The 13,907-nt window shown below is 42.4% G+C and overlaps 1 protein-coding gene across 1 annotated transcript in view; it reads right to left on the reverse strand.

The window, feature by feature from the left end:
- The window catches only part of VPS53 (VPS53 subunit of GARP complex), an 87,672-nt gene extending 79,879 nt beyond the window's left edge, over positions 1-7,793 (reverse strand). The window contains exons 1-2 of the mRNA XM_029912542.1: positions 7,726-7,793; positions 6,980-7,046 (exon numbers count right to left, since the gene is read on the reverse strand). The gene's annotated coding sequence lies outside the window, so the exon portion shown is untranslated. The remainder of the gene's footprint in view (positions 1-6,979; positions 7,047-7,725) is intronic.
- Between the last annotated feature and the right edge of the window lie 6,114 nt (positions 7,794-13,907).

A 13,907-nucleotide genomic window follows, 5' to 3' on the forward strand; every position in this document is an offset into this window, starting at 1 on the left:
AGGCCAAAAGAACATTACAAAAAAGTCAGTGATTGTCAGATAAATTATAACTCACATATTTAGAAGCTTTGGTAATAAACAGGACTAACTGGCAGCAAATTAGAAATGTACTGACAACATGTTAAATGCGTAGTGGAAAATCTATGGGAACTGCCCATACTGTAACCTGGGGCAGATATGAAAGCGTGCAGTAACTGGACCTTAGCTTTTTAGCAAAGGCAGTGTAAGCGCCTTTCCCATGTCAGATCTGAGAAAATCCATAGCATTGGCTCCCTACAAAATACAGGCACAACCCAAACTACATATTGTTACAACTGACCCACAGCAGCTTCTGCATTCCCAGCCTCTCCCAAGGCATCAGAAATAGTTGATGTCTGGGACTCCCAAGGAAAGTTTTGTTACATCCTGCCATGGAATGTTCCACCCACGGCTGTTGTCTCCCCCCTCCCCCACATAAAGAGGTCATTAGCAAGTTAATTTTTGAAGTTCACGGTATTGCCTACAGATGTCACAAAAATATCACACAAGAAAGGGGAAGCCAAATGAGCCATACTATTTAAAGGCCTTTGCATTTGGAGAAAATTCTAGGGCAAAATTTCAAAAATGCAGATGGCTTTGAACTGGGAAATGTTATACTATATGGAGAAGATGGAGCATTCCAGACTGTAAAACTGTTTAAGTGGTTCCTTTGGTGCTACATTCATTTGATTTGTTTTAATTTTAAATTCAAGCACTTATTTTCAACCATCTTGCTACTTTTTTTTCCTTTGGGTAATATAAAACATTTGGGGCTCTCCGTTTAAAAGGCAGTAAAATCCAGCATTTTTCATCTACTTGACAAACACTCATTAATGTGTGCAATGGCCCTGTGAAGCACAGTAATATTATCCCCATACTACAGAAGGGGAGACTGAAACCGAGTGGTTAAGTGACCTGCTTCTAGCATAGAGGCTGTTAGCGTTGGACCTGCAATTAGAACTCCATACTTCCTGGCCCTGTCTCTCACTCTCTCTCAAGGCTGGATGTTGCACTGGGAACGCACCCTGCTGCTGTGGGTGAAGACCCACGATCCGGAGCAACTGTGCTATCTGCAGGCCTAGTGAGAAAGCTGAGCCACTGTACAGACCATACCTTCCCCAGACTCTCTCTTTTCCACCAGCTGATGAGCAAAACCAAATGCTAGCCTGGTCTCAAAAGCAACGCTGTGCTCCCCCCTCCTGGGCAGAAGGGGAAGATGCAGTTGGCAAGTAAAAAGAGCACCCCCACTTTGCTTGTGCTCAGCTCTTTAGTGGCCCCTCTCGCTGGAATAGAAAGGATTTGAACCAGCCACCTACAAATGAAAGGCTCCAGACTCCTGTTCCCTCATTCAGCAGCCAAGTTATGCAGATGAGAGATGGGAAATTCAAAGACAAGGGTGATATTTCTGAATATTCTTCCCCCCTTCTGCAATGTACATGTTGATCCCCTCAATAAAAACAGAGGGGAGAATAAACTTCTATATCCACAATTCTGCCTGCTCCCACCCACACGTAAATAACTCACACCACAGTGAACTGCCTCCTTCAGGGAAGAGTGCCGGCTCAGCTTGGCACCTCCTCCTGGCTTTTGTTCACTCAAATAAAACCTTTCGTGTTGTCTTAGCATCTGGGGGTTATATTTCTTTGGGAAGAAGGTCAAAGCCTTTCCAGGGTGTTTATAAAAACAGTGATTTACCCTCAATTCTACAAGGCACCCCGCATCCTCCACGCCCACAGAAATCAGCAGTTACTCAACCCCTGGCAGCATCAGGACCCATGTTATAATAACTGGCTGAAAATATGACACTTGTCTACCTCCACGTGGACCCGACAGATGTGAACAGCTTCTTCTGGTCACCTACGTGTTGTTATATGGTTAAGAGATGGGAGTGGCTTCTTTAAAGCCCCTCTAGCATGCTGTGTAATGAACTCATGATGGCCATCTCAGCTGCTATGAAATCATTACAACCGGGACATGGTATCTGAGGTTTAAGTGTTCTTGTCGTGGCGGTTTTTAATGTTTGGTTTCAAAATACCAAACGTGATTAGTGAATTGCAAACTCTCTGCCAGCCAAGTTCCTCTTTAGTAAGCAAAGCACTTTGCAAAAGAGTGTCCAAATGCAATAACAGTTTTTATTTGGATCAGACCTGTCATGCTCTCAGACAGGAGGTCAGACTAGATAATCACGATGGTCCCTTCTGACCTTAGAATCTATGAGACCGAGTCTTGCCATAAAGAGAATTTTATTTTAAAATGTTACTTATTGAATGCTTATGTTTATTTAAAAGGTCCGACACTCAGAACGGGGTCAAATGCAGAGTGCAAGCACATCATCGGACTGTGCTAGAGAAAAGCGTAGAGGAAGTGTGGCAGATATTATCCCCGTTTCAGAGATGAGGAGACTGATGCAGAGAGACTAGGTAACTTGATCAAGGCCAAAGGGCGAATCAGTGTCAGAGACGGGATTAGCACTCACGACTTCCTGGCTTTCTATCTTGTGCTCAAACACACCTGTGTCTCCCTAATCATTAACATTACAGACTGGGTAAACACATGAAATATAAAATGCTCTCTCCAAACATGCACGCAGAAGAACCCGCAATCCAGGAATGAAGCAAGTTTTTGACAGATTTACACATCCGTCCACCAACATGCACAAACCAAGTTCGGCTCCACTAGAGCAGATTGTTATCCCTTGGTTACAGCATCTGTCACACACCTTAAATTAAAAGCAACACACTGACGAAGGGAAAGCTGTCCTCTAGCTAAGCAGCACAGTTTGCTATGGCTTAGTCTTTGGGAGTAGAGAGGGGAAGGTACAGCAGGAAAGAGAGAGATTAGCAAGTAAAAACGTTACACAGTAGCTGCCATTTCTACACATGCATCGACTTGCAGCAAAATCCAAAAGACAAAATGAACCGAAAAAGGGTGATAAGGAATGAGAAGAGACCTGGAATCACCAGGCAGGGAAATTTCTGCCAGGAAAAATAGAATTGTTGGAGCATTCAGATGACATATAGAACATAGGATCCAGACAGAAGGGGATAAATAGGGCTTCCTGGTCAGCGTGGCTTTTAGCTTGAAGCATGCTGCTGTTTTTTTAAAAAGTCCCACTCTCTTTACTACAGCATTGATTCTCTCCATAGCCGAGCATCTGTTTTTCTTAGATGTGCCTCACTTGTTGGTACTTAGAAACAAATTCTTACAATACTTTGGAAAATTAAACTCTTCCTCTGTTCCATCCAAGAGGGAAAAGCTGGGCCTCTTGCCCTATAAAAACTTAACATTTCTGAGCATCCATATTTCCACTGAACATGCGCTAGTCAAACAAAGGCTCCCTTCAGCAAAAGAACAGACAGCCGGTGCTAAAGATCAAGGTTTTCACCCCCACAAACTATTAACAAGGCCATTCTCTGAAAGGGCCCCTCTCTCCATTCGCCTGCATCCTGAGCCGCTGAGAAAGAAAGAACTATGGCATGGACAGGAATACCAATTATTTCTTCTGTGTTTCCTTTCTGTCTGGGTTCTGGGGAGATGAATGCAAAATTCCATCTCTAACTGAAATGCTATTCACAACTTTCTCTCCCTCTGTAATCTGACCTGCTCAACTGCAGTACCCTTTGACCTACTAATGTCTGAATTACTGACATTCCTGCAAGTTTGATACTTCTAAGCCTGCCCTTCCCAATATTGACACAGCTTTGTTCCAGCAATCCATGTATAAAACATGTGTTCACACATACATACATGTATGTTGTACAGGCACAGAGGAAAGCACGCATCCTTTAAAATACACACGGATCCTTGAGAGAGAATAAAGCTTTCAACAATTTCTTGGTGTCAATATTTCAAACTCTTTGAAAGTATTAAAGGCTTAGTTGCATTGCTAGAAGAGTACCTGCCTTTAACATGACACACTCTGGTTACGTTCAGTAAAATAAAGCGCTATTACTTTGAACAGCAGTAAAGTGATTCAACATGGAAACGCTCACGACTAAATACTGCATTAAGCCACTTCAAAGGGACTCTGCATAAACATGCCCCACACACGTAAATATTCTGTGGTTTTATTCTGACGGAATTTTAATAAGTCCCTTAACAGGCAAACTAACTAGGGGCTTCACAAACGTATTTACCCCTTGTGGAAGTAGAGAAACAACTGACAGGGATTTGAAGGGGATTTCAAATCCACGCAGTCTCCTTACGTAAGCAAGAGTCAGGCTAGCTGTAACCCTAATAACGCGAGATTTGTAGAAGCGAGGATTGTGTGAGGCGAGTGGGAAAGAACTGTGTGAGAAGTTGTTGCGACCTTGTGTTAGATAAGTATGGAATGTAGACTATAGTCTAAATTGAGGAGGAAAATAAGATATCAGGATGACATATGTATAAACAAAATGCAGCTGTTGCCCGTTATTGTATGTAACAAAAGGTATAAATGCTTGCTGTAATTGTTTACCTGTGAGAGACCTGTTTTGCTCTCTCCCTCCACGCAATTGCTAGAGATAATAAAGTATCTGACTTGCTGCACCCAACCTGAGAGTGAGAAATCTGTTTTTTTCTCCGACACCCTCCAGTGCTACTGCACAGGGTACTGGCTAAGGCCTGCACTGTTTCGATATGGCACAGTGACCCTCTAAGGAACTCAAGGATGTGAGACATAGAAGGCAGAGCTTCACATGGAGGATGCTGGACCTCCATAGTACACATCCGTCAACAGCCTAGGAAACTCATTTAGCAAGTCAATCCCAAGCAGCCTCCGCAAGTTCTGTCCAGCGGTTCTTGCAAGAGGTTTCTCTACAGAGGATTCCACAGCCAGTATTTCCATGGATGCTCAGCACGGACACACACTGCTGAGCTGTGGCCTTTGGTCACCATGTAGGAACAGCTTCTTTTATTTTGTCCCCCTCGTCAAATTCATCCCCTGGACCTGCCAAAACCCTAGGCCATGCTCTTATAATTTTTCCCCTTGACTGCACTCTCCTCCTCTTCTGTGTTCTCCCAATCACCCCTCCACCCTTCAGTCTGTCCGAGAAGCTGCTGCCAAAACCATCTGCCTCGCTTTTGTCATCCTGAGCATGTTTCAACCCTCTTCTCTAATTGCTGCACTGGCTTCTCCTCAGCCTCAACAACTCCCCTTCCATGTGTATTTCTGACCTCATTTCTTCTGACACCCTTCTCCTGACCACTCTGCTGGCCCCACACTTCACTCCTGACCCAGGCTGTCTTTCACATTTTCTCTTATTCTAGGAATAGTCTCCAGTCTCCACCATGATATCTGCCAAATGTGTCCCTAACTCAGTAATATTTAGTGCTCAGGGATCCATACCAATGTTAAACAGTCCTCCTGGGATAGGTAAACAACCCCCATTTTCCAGACATTAATACTGAGGCAAAGAGAGGTTAAATAATTTACTCAAACCACAGCAAGAATCAGCAGCGGAAACAGGATGAGAACTCAAGAAGTCCTTGGCTCCTATCTCTGGGCTCAGTCCACACTTCATAAGACCTACTTGTGTAGGTTCTTTTATTTGTGACTATAAACTACAAGATCAGTCTATTGGGAGTGGCAAACTGAATACGTTTTAATGGTGGTCTGTGTCCTTTCCATGCAGAACAGCTCATCTTTCATCACTTGGCACATGGGCTCAAGTGCTTTTATTTGTCTAGCAGTTATTCTTTCGTCATGGTAGATTTTTGCAAGCAGGTGCACTTCAGATTGAGGCTTTCAACAGAGTCTGTCACTGTGTGCTCCAGAAGGAAAGAAGCAAACCCACACAAACTGTACTTCAGGAAAAACTGAAAAATACATCCAAAGGGTCTACTAGTGGGGGAAAGGTAGTCCTGTCTCCAGGTACTACTTCTTAAACATTGTTTCCTCTTCTTAATACTAAATGTAATACTCATGGAAGGTGCTGGATTGATATGGAAGCTACCGGTTTACCCATAAAACAGCTACAAGACATGCAGCAACAGTGCTAGGTGCCTCAACGATGAATCATATCTACAGGTAAGAAGGTAGTTCAGTCTTCATGGCTACTATATCCTTGGTCTTGCTGTTAAGTTCTGGGTACTGGGGTACAGACACTTGTCAAATAGAGAAGAAACGGAAACCTGCCATCTCGTTTCATGGGGGCCACTCAGTCAGGCAGTAATGCCCTAGGACATTCCAATCAGTGACCTAGTTAAAAGGCTCCATATCCAGTATCAATCCCCTGAGCTATCCACTCCCACTTAACAGTGGGCCTGTTTTTATCTGCTTTCCTCCTATACCTCTGGAATCAACTTCTGAGACTGACTCAACTGCAGGCATCACGTTTCTGTTTTGATTTCATTAAACTCAATTTCTCTCTTGCCTCCTTCCATAGACTGATCAGAAGACGAGTAATAACAGCTGTGTCTGTAAGTGACTCTTCAATATGACTTCGTGTATTCATTCTCCGTGGTACATACAGTGTTACGTGTGTGTGTGCAAGATGTTAGTAGCATCGCTACGATGGGACACTAGATGGGGAGGGCTCCGAATTACTACAGAGCATCTTTTCCCAGGTCTTGCCCACATGCTCAGGGTCTAACTGATCACCATATTTGGGATCAGGAAAGAATTTCCCCCCGGCTCAGATTGGCAGAGACCCTGGGGGGTTTTCCATCTTCCTCTGCAGCAAGGGCACAGGTCATTTGCAGGTTTAAACAAGTGTAAATGGTGGATTCTCTGTATTTAAGTCTTTAAACCCTGATTTGAGGACTTCAGTAACTCAGCCAGAGGTTAGGGGTCTATTACAGGAGTGGGTGCATGAGGTTCTGTGGCCTTCAATGTGCAGGAGGTCAGACTAATGACCATGATGGTCCCTTTCGACCTTAAAGTCCATGAGTCTTTGAGACTTCTGCATGCCATAGCTGTTTTTCTTTTTAGCAGAGGGAGAAGAGAGGCTTGGGATTTTTTTGTGATAGAAGACACAAGTACCTGTCTGCCATCCTGTCCCACGTTTGTCTGTCCTCTCACTACTGTTCGAATATTGTCATCCAGCCTCCTTTGGGGAAAAGCAGACAACGTCAACATAACCTACTGCATACATGGCACAGATCGGTTGTGAAAATCAGTGCACAGAAAGAAAAAAAATTGTACTTGGGTTGGTTTGTTTTTAAATGGTGCTGACAGCATAAAACCGACATTTTTATAAATACCTCCTATTCTCCTGAATATTAGCAACAACACTGAATATTGGCAAAATATGAAAATTATTTTTAAAATCCAATTCACTTTTTGCATTTCACTCCAGTTGACCAATGTTATGAGACTGGGCAGTTTCCCTTTCTGGTTCTCCTGCACTAGAGCAGTGCTTTCAAGTAGACAATCCTTTCTTCAAAGTAAAAAAAATGTCACAACCCCCTTATATTTTTTATGCTTACCTTTATAACAAACGTAAGAATGACAACAATAAAGCTTATGCACTACAACTACGATGTTTGATCTCACCAACAAGAAGGTTTTGGCCACCGAAGTTATTCTGGGAGTTTTGTTTTTCTTTGCTTTAGAATTGTAACACAATTTTCAGTGCCCAATTGTCTTTCGTGAGGTTGAGAAACACTGCATTAGAGCGATGTTATTTGAGTGGCACACACTATAGGAAAGAGTTGGATGAAAAATCTAACAACCATATGGCCATTTCCCACTTATGTGACAATGAAAGGAAACAGAGCAGTACGTACCTTATTTTCAGTCTGATTTTGTTCACAACTTCATCAATGTTTGCCAAAGACTGCAAGATAAAAAACAATTTTTCAAAAGAAAAATGTTTTTTCGCTACATACACGCAAATCGGAGACTCAAACTTCCCTTTGAATAATACTTGGCATTTTCTTTCATAGCACTTTACAAAGGTGATTCAGTAGCATAATCCCCCTTTTATAGGCAGGGAAACTGAGGCACCAAGTAGTTTGGTGACTTGCTCAAGGTCACGTAGAGGTCAGTGACAGAGCCTGGAACACAAGCCAGATCTACAGACTACAATGACTCTTCAACTCGCCCCTGCACATGCATAAACACGCCGAGTACAACTACGATTTCTCCTTGCGATTTTACGAATCCTCCTTCAGAGGAAGCAGTTAAAGGAAATGGTGATGGTGACCTCTAGTGGATAATGCAGTCAAAAAGCAAATAGGATCAAAGTATGTTAGGGTTCAACCTTACAGTATTTTGAACTTCAGCAACCCCCAGAGGAATGCAATGGGCCCCGAATGCCTGAGATCCACAGCAATTAAGGATGCCTGACTGGTATCTGGGTGTGAGCAAATCAAGCAGAACAAATTGAACAGAAGCTCCTAAAAGGAAAAATCCTACTGCCTGCTCTGCTTCTGCAGTCAGCCCAAACGCAGCAGAATCAAGGAAGTTCCAGCAAGTTTTCAGGAGCTCACCCAAGGGCCCTCATCATCTCAATAGACCTCCCAACCCCAAGCCAAGCCTAGTTCGTGGGTTGAACTAGGGAAGGATTCGACCCCACTAGATCTCCATTCCTTATCCCTGAAAGGAAACAATGGTTTTAAAATCTAGTCTGATTGTGACTGGACTTGCTGACACTTCACGTTCAAAACATCCCTGGTGTGGCTAGAATCCTTGGGGCCTCCCAGTATATTGATCCAGCAGGATCTGAAATTCAACTGCAAAAACAAACAAACCCTTGCATAGTGAAACTGTTTCTTTCTAGAGACCAAAATGGAACTTTCATTATATTTGAAACTCCAGCTAGCACATTGGGAGATGGTCATTCTATTTCACTAGGTCTGAGTTTAAGAAGTAATTGCCACTGAAAGTCATAATTTTGCTGCTCTTTAGAAAGAAGCCCTGGGTATATTTTTAAACCTGTCTTTCTATGGACATGCAGGGGGATTTACACATTGAATCACCATTAAGGTTACCCCATGGCTCATGGGACAGCAGAACCCCAAGCATTTGACTTACTTGCTCAGTTGGAAAGAGAGTATTAATATACTCCACAGCATTGAAGTCTGCCCTGTCCAGTGGATCTTGGCTGGGAAACACCTAGAGAGCGGGAAAAGAAACACAAAATATCAGCTTGATCATCTGTAACTTAAACAGTATCTGTTATTTTGATAACTAAAACACAGACATGGGATTATGTTTAACAGCATGGTCCTGACAGGTCTACATGGAGAGCAGTCAGGCCTTAATTCAATGGAGAATAAATAGTTTTTGTGACTATACCCCTGGAGGTCTTTGTGCTATTAAAATTCCTGCAGTTATCAGACTGGGTAAACACAGATGTAATATATATGCACATCCCGAGATTCAATACCAGCACAATCAATCATGTGCTACAAATTCCCAAGAGACAGAAACTATTAATTAGGTATCTTGCCTGGAAATTAAAAGCTCATGCTGAGACCATGCCCTTCTCTTGGGTAGGGCCATCTGGTGAGAGATGGAGACTTTGTCTTTCACAAACTTGTAATATCAAACATGATGAATTAAGAAAATGGTCAAACCAGATCCCTGGAGACCTAGATTTCACCATGCAAACATAGAAAAGAGAGAGAGGGTCAATCTGTTAAATGATCTAGTTATCCCAGAAAAGGAGAAAAGAGCAGCAACTCTTTCTAATCTGTCTTCAGGGGGTGCTCAAATGATCCAAGTAAGGTTGTTAAATTATTTTTCCTCCATCATAAACTAAAATATGATGTATTACCTTCCCAGTTACCACGTTTGTTCTGTGCCATGCAGACATCAATCCCTCCCTCCCCAGTATAAACCACGTCCTGGATGTACAGTAAATCACAGCCGCCATTGCGCGGTGTCACCCGTGTGCGTCATTCTAGTCATTCCAAGCTGGCGATAGGCAGCCGCATTAGGCAAAAGAAAATCCTACACAAAACCTTCAATTCAAACTTTTTGCTATCTTAGCACACGGAGTATCTAAATTTGATATGCTTTTTTCAAAGGGAAAATCTAGTGTTTCTGAAAGGACTGTAACTTAGAGGGCCTCACTACTATTAATATGGTATTTGTCCACCTTTCAGCTGAGGAACTTAGGGAACTAGAAACTGAGGCACAGGGAGATTAAATGATGTTCTCCAATATCACACAGCAAATCAGCGGCAAAATCAGGAACAGAAGCCAGGTGGCCCGACTCCCTGATCTTCTACTGGGCAACACTTACAGACAGCACAACAGATCGATTGTGATAGCGAATAGTCTTGCCAAAAAAATAAACAAAACTCAGTCTGTCTCAGACTCCTACTCTAGCTGGCAAACTGCAGTTTGACTACTAACTGTTTGTGTCTTGCTACCGTCTGCTGTTTCTAGAGGGCAAGCGGCGACAGTACCGATCGTTCTTATGAAAGATTAAGGTTGGCAATGGCTGTAAGGAGAGTCGTGGATTCCGGGAGATTTAAACACGTCCATCAGATTCAGGATGTGGGGAGAGGATGTGGTTGGGCAGGTGACTGAGCAGACCCACATATGTGACTGAGCATATTTGACTGAGCATTTGATGAGAAAAGCTAATAGTACTGTAAGCTGAGTGTGGCAACATTGCAGGGGCACAAATGAACAGACCAGTGAAATCGAACGGAGTGCCCCTAAGCACTTGACCAGCAAGGTACTACAGGACAACCAGATGGAGAGGTGATGGAAAGGCACCACATAAAACTAAGACAATATTTATGAAAAAAGTATAGCATCTCAGGCTTGTAATAAGGGTAATGGGGGAGGTCATAATACAGTAGAGAAGGAGCATCAGCCTGGGTCAAGCTTCCTCAATCACTACAGAAAAGTTGCAGGAAATGAATATGTTACTTCACTGCAGTATTCTCTAGTGCAGCAGAATGGTGAAATCTCCCTTGCTATCCCTGACAGCCTGCCTCCTCTGCTGATTCATATCAGCCTTTACAGCTAATGTCGCCTGATATAAAAAATCCCAGGGGAGCGAAAAAATCATCATTTTATATTGATTTTTTGAAGTTTGTACAGATTTTCTTTTTTAATCAGCAAATCCAAAATTTTATTTACAAGACACAGCATTAGAAAATAACTGTGTGGCTTCATCACTAAGATGCAGGCGTAGGGCTGGAAAAGACCACTTGAACCATCAAATATAACAACATTACAATTAATACATTAGCTAATGAATCCAGCATCTTCCCCACCCCTCATCTGCCTGTTGCAGAGCTGGGACATGAACTCAGATTTCTGAACCCCAGCTTTAACCATAAGACCATCCTTTGTTCATTCCCAGTTCTGTGCCTCCTTTCATGCAATCCCCCACACCCAGCACAGTCTTGTAATTAATATTTGCTAAACCCCTTTTCCCTTTGCCTCCTTCAAAACACTCCTGGAGAGTCACTCACTTTGTGAACCTTTCTACCTGAAGATCATTTGCTATTCCGCACGCAGTCCTTTGACTGTACTGTTCTGGATATTACTCCTGGGGGAATTCTGCGTCACTGTGCACGTGCCGAATTCATGTCCCCCGCAAATGTTTTTGCTTCCCCACAGAAAAATGACTTCTGATGGGGAAGCAAAGGGAAACCCACAAGAGCGGTCATGAGCCTCTCCCCGGCAGTGCAGGCAGGTTGGTTCAGGCACTCGGAGCAGCAGGTAGAGACATAAATCACCACTAGGACAGGGGCGGGAAGGCTGGGCAGTCGTGCGTGTGAGAGGAGAGAGACACTCTGTCCCTCATGCTTGCTATTGCGGCACACTTGGTGTGGAGAGCCAGGGCTTTGGGTTGTTTCTGGGGAGGTAGGTGTGGGGCAAAGCAAAATGTAGCAACCTACCTGCTTAGTGAATTGTTCCCATCGCCTTTGTGAATTTCCCCAGGAAGATAAAACAGGTGTAAAACTTTTAAGGCTCCTTTACATTGCCAGCGTGGTGTAAAGGACAATATGGTCTTACACATGCTTATAGTGCTTTAGTGATTAGAACTGGTCTACATTTTTGAACTGAAAAAAAATTTCTATTAAAATGTGCTCCATGAATTGTTTGGTTCTTACCTTTCTGGAGATGGTCAGTAGCCCATATAAATTGTGAGTTTGATTTCCCAGCCCCCACTTGCTCTTCAGTTGCCTATGATGTAACACTGAGCATACGGCTGCATATATTTGTTGACTAGTAACTAGAAATAAAGGGTCAAACCTGGTGACATTACTATTAGGCAAGGGGGGTTGGGGATTTCTTCCAATGCTCCCCACTCCCATTCTCCATCCATTGCATTGTAGTTTAAATAAACTACCAAAATAATTGAAACTGGAATGATTATATTGCATTAGTTTGACAAATAAAATGCGCAGAATTTTAAAATATTGTGCACAGAATTTTTAATTCTCGGTGCAGAATTTTTAATATTTTTGTGCAGAATTCCCCCAGGAGTAGGATATGGAACCAATCAGTAGATTGGCAAAGTTTCCTTGTTAGAACCATTTGACTATAGCAACATGTAAAAAAATATTATGGTTATAGCAAAAGTGGAGATTTACAGATGCACAGTTTAACAAAAATGTTACAATCTTTGTCTAGTTCCCTAAACAATCTTTATTGGCCCAAAGCAGTGGGAAATTGTGCTTATGTTGTGATTACATTAAACAGATTTGATCCCAGACACTAGACCAAAGTCAATCTCCATATAAAACTCCCCATCTTAACTCTCCATATAGAACTTAAAATGTTTTTGAGAGGAAAAGGAAAGAAATCTCATCACCCTGAAGGAATTAAAGCTCTCACTAAGGTTAATGGGCCTACTGTTTTGTGTTGTCTAGGTGGCTCTCCACCTCTAACACAGGGATTATGATACATCACAGGCAAGACCTGAAGTCTTCAACTTTAAAATCATATGCAATAAACAAGTTTATTTACCTGGGATGCTAACTTTTTCCATTACTCTCAGCTTGGCCACTGACAGTCAGTAGCGCCTTTGTTTATAGCCAATTTCATTCTCATGTTCTTAGTGCCATAGTTGGTTGAATTTCCAACAGTGGAGCAAAATATTTGTTTTAAAACAACTGTTTTCATTGCTTTTTATTATTATTTATAAGAACATTTGCGATTGGCCTTAGAGGTTTTTTTATAAATAAATATTTAAATGTGGGGCCAAATTTGAATTAATAGTGTTCCTTTAACTCAGTCCTTGCAGGCACTTAAAATAAAGTGTCACTAGCAGAAAAAGGCACAATGAGACCCAGTAGTTGGAAACTGAAGTGAATCAAATTCAAAAGTAAGGTGCAATTTTTTTTTTTTTTTTTTTTTTTAAACAGTGAGAATAATTATCCATTGAAACAACTCAGGGACGTGGTGGATTCTCCAGACTGTCTATCGTTCTAAAAGATATGATATTGCTCGGAGAATATTGGATGAGGTTCTTTAGTCTGTGTCATGCAGGAAATCAGACTAGATGATTATAATGATCCCTTCTGGCCTTAGCATTTATGAATCTATGAAATGCAAAGTAGTATTATTCCAGCCAAGTTCCAGTTTCCATTAGACCTCAGGATTAATTTAGCAGCTCTCAAGGTTCTCAGTGAAAATGGTTCAACTGTTCAGCATCAAGTTCCCCTCTTCCCCCCCATCCCATGTGAAGATCCCAAAGTGTCTGGAATATTGCTTTAAAAAACAACAACAACAACTCATTAACCTCATAGAAAAAATGATGCCCACAAGAACAATGACAAAGAAATGCTGCTGCCTTCCTTATTGATAGGTGCTGTGCACCCCTGCCGCTGTGTCAGTCTCCATCACCCCCTCTAGCTCATTCAAAGAAAGTCTGCAACTTAACTTGTTAACTTTAACACCCAAGAGGGTCACCTGAGTGCTGTGTTGTGAGGCAGCTCCCGTTCCCTGCCTCTAGATTTTCACCTACAACAGGTTCCTCTTCAGACAGCAG

Source organism: Terrapene carolina, unplaced genomic scaffold (assembly GCF_002925995.2).
Source record: "Terrapene carolina triunguis isolate 2854851 unplaced genomic scaffold, T_m_triunguis-2.0 Scaffold231, whole genome shotgun sequence".
Lineage (NCBI taxonomy): Eukaryota > Metazoa > Chordata > Testudines > Emydidae > Terrapene > Terrapene triunguis.